General features: G+C 38.0%; 1 non-coding gene across 1 annotated transcript; it reads right to left on the bottom strand.

The window, feature by feature from the left end:
• Positions 1–1,812: 1,812 nt before the first annotated feature.
• LOC141602977 (small nucleolar RNA R71) lies at positions 1,813–1,919 on the bottom strand. The gene has a single exon (XR_012524879.1). It is a non-coding gene; the product is annotated as a small nucleolar RNA R71 (small nucleolar RNA).
• Positions 1,920–3,669: the final 1,750 nt, after the last annotated feature.

Here is a 3,669-nt window from a genome sequence, read left to right on the forward strand (position 1 = left end):
TAAATATCCCATTAGTCTAATTAGATTATCATGCTCTTCTTATCAATCTTTAGTGTAGTTTATATTATTCTAATCTCTCTTTAATCTTGTAATCAACTTCTAATCAAATCTTAATACAAATCTCATTTCCTTAATTTCTCTATTGTTCATCTTTTATTTTGGGTAATTGAAGATTATTTGGGTTTATTGGGAGATTGACAACCTTCCATCAATCATCAAGTACTTCTATTATTCTTTGCATTATTATTTTGGAATCATCATTAGGTATAATTCTCTTAATCCCTTTTTAATTATTGTTAATCATCTTTATTTATTCATCATGTTTTGCGTTGTTAATATGATTGACAACCTTGTTAATATGTTAAACTTGATAATGAGTGAGTAGTTTCCTTAACTAGGGTTAATGGGGAATTAGAGAAAACCAACCCGGGGGATGATTCATGCTTAATCTAATATGTTCACATAATTTATTTGCTTGCTTGTTGTGATCTCAACTTATGCACATGTTATGTTTGATGAAATGCGAGCCTATGAATCCTTGCATTTTTTACCCATCACTTACCTTTTCAATGAGACTTGTAAGACATAAACCAACTCGAGTCTCATTAGACCATGCATATAGTTGACTAGGGAGGATTAAGTCGACTTGTAGGTGTTGTACAATCTAATCGATTCGGCTCCGAAACCCAAACCTTCCTAGGATTGTAAGATATAAACCAACTCGATCCTATCACAATAATAATTGCTTGCTTATAATTTGAGAATATGTTTGTATAATCAATTCCCATGAATCCCCTATGAACCCATGACACCCTAGTGCTTTTAATCAATTGTTTACATCTCATTTTAGTCATCTTGCTTGTTTACTTTTATTTATATTTAGTTTAGTGATCTTCTTATCTCAACCCAAATTGTGACACCCCTAGACACCACTACTTGCAATCGAAAATCCTACATCAATACCCGTCCCTTGGGGTCCGACCTTTACTTGCCTCTTTACTAGTAGTAGAATTGTTTATGAAGTTATAAATATTGTTTTGGTCTAGGTGCTCCTAACGACAAGTAACCAAAATCTAAGCTCAAAGCGGACTCGACCAAAAAATGGCGCCGTTGTGGGGGACGATGTTAACTTGATTTGATTTTCTATGTTATTAGTTGTGTCTTTCTTTGCCTTGGGGAAGTAAAACTCCTCAAGGTTTGTTCTAATTGTTTTCGAGTTGTTTGATATTTTGCATGTCTAGAAGATCACAAGGTAACTTGTTACCCATTGATCACGAAATTGAAAGGACTTTGACAACCAATAGAAGAATCGCTAGAAATACTTTGAGAGGTATTGGTGAGGTTGTAGATATTCTACCAAATACTATTGAGTTCATCAACCCTTTTGCAAGAGAATGTGAGGAGAACCCAACACAAAATCAACCACACAATCACCCCACAATGCCTAAATTTTTATCACATTCCGTACCAACCGAGGAGAACCTACCCAATGGTACTCCCACACCACAACACTTAACCGGAAATTTCATTGCAAAATCTGCATTTATCCAATTAGTCGAAAGAAGCCAATTTGGGGGGATGCCTAGTGAAGACCCTCATTCCCACATGGAGACTTTTTGTGACTATTGTGATGCGATTTCACAAACCAGAGTGACTCAAGACCAAATTCGATGGGTCTTATTTTCTTTTTCTCTAATTGGTACCACGAAACATTGGTTGAAGAGCCTTGATAAAGCTACTCTTGGAATTAACTCTTGAAAGAAGTTGGCTCTAGCTTTCTACAAAAAATTCTACCCTCCGGAAAAGACTAACATGCTAAGAGGTCAAATTACGGGTTTTAAGCAAAGGGACGAAGAATCTTTGTATGAAGCTTGGGAGCGATTTAAAGGAATTTGTCGCTCATGTCCTCATCATGGACTTAGCGAATGGTTCTTGGTACAACAATTTTGGAATGGTCTTTATGAAGACTCAAGAAACATTTTCAACATGGGATCAAATGGTATGTTCACCGAAGTTGACGTTAATCAAACTTGGAACAAGATTGAGGAAATGGCGGTCCATAATTCACAATATAGTAGACCTCACAAGGCTACTAGAGGAGGAAAGCATGAAGTGGACTCTATTACTCAATTGGGTGCTAAACATAGTGCTCATATTGATACCATCAATTTGAAGTTTGAGAAGGCTATGGCTAAGCTTGAAGAAGCCTCAAAATCACCAAAGCATCATGTTAATGCCATGGTGGCATCTTCATCAATCCCAAGTGGGATATGTGAGAATTGTGGAACTTTGGGACATGACCAAAGTCAATGTAGGGGAACAAATGAGCAAGTGAATGCTTTTCAAGCATACAAAAGTGGTACCCCTTATTCCAACTATTACAATGAAAACATCAAATTCCATCCAAATCTCTCATACAAAGGCCAAAATTTTCAAAACCCTCAACCAACATACACCCCACCTCCCATGAGAAACCAAAATCAAAGACCCTTTTACCACCAAAACCAAGGTTATCAAAATCAAACTCCATACAAGCAACAAAATGACCAAGGTTTTGATGTTCAAAAAGCGGTCCTCCAAATGCAAAAGAATCAACAAGAATTTTTCACTCAAATGAAAAAAGATTGCCAAGCAAAAGACATCACCATCAACAACATCCTAGCTCACACAAAAATGTTGGAAACTCAAATGACCAAACTAGCATATTCAAGCTCTCAAAGACAAAAGGGGAAATTACCACCTCAAAGTAATCCCCCAAGACATGAAACGGTTAGTGCCATTCACTTGAGGAGTGGTACAAGATATGAAGGGCTAAAGAAGCAAGTTGAGGATGAAGTTGTGGAAGCTAGTGACAAGGAGAGAGTTGTGCAAAACTCTAGGGAAGAAGTACCCACCAATCAAGAAGTTTCAAAGAAAAGTGAAGAAAAGGCCAAAGAGAAGGAGCCCATTGTGATTAGACTTCCATTCCCGAGTCGTCAAGCTAAGCCTAAGTTTGATGACCAACTTGGAAAATTCATGGAAATTGTAAAGAATTTAGAAGTCTCGATTCTTTCACAGAATTGATCAATCACGTTCCGGCCTATGCAAAGTACATGAAGGACATCCTTACGAAGAAGAAATCAATCCGGAAGCTTGAGACTATTGCCTTCACCAAGGTGAGTAGTGCCATCCTTTAAAGGAGTTCACCTCCAAAACTCAAGGATCCGGGAAGTTTCTCCATTCCATGCACTATTGGTGACACTACAATCAACAAAGCTTTATGTGACCTTGGGGCAAGTGTTAGTGTCATGCCATATTCGGTTAGTAAGAGGCTAGGAATGGGAGAACTCAAATGTACCAACATCACGCTTCAAATGGCGGATAGATCAACAAAGACACCTTTAGGGGTATGGGAAGATGTTCCCGTGAGAATTGGAAAATTCTTCATCCCGGTGGATATCGTTATTGTTGACATGGAAGAAGACTCCAACATTCCTATTATCTTGGGAAGACCTTTCTTGCACACCACAGGAGCGGTGATCCATGTTAAGCATGGAGAACTTACCCTTGAAGTGAGAGATGAAACCATCACTTTCAATCTTGACAAGACCATGAGAGCTCCTCGATTGCATGAGCCATGCTTTATGGTTGATCACTATAGCCGGAAGGATGATAGGAAGAAGTTGGAAT

This window comes from Silene latifolia, chromosome 9 (genome assembly GCF_048544455.1).
Source record: "Silene latifolia isolate original U9 population chromosome 9, ASM4854445v1, whole genome shotgun sequence".
Lineage (NCBI taxonomy): Eukaryota > Viridiplantae > Streptophyta > Magnoliopsida > Caryophyllales > Caryophyllaceae > Silene > Silene latifolia.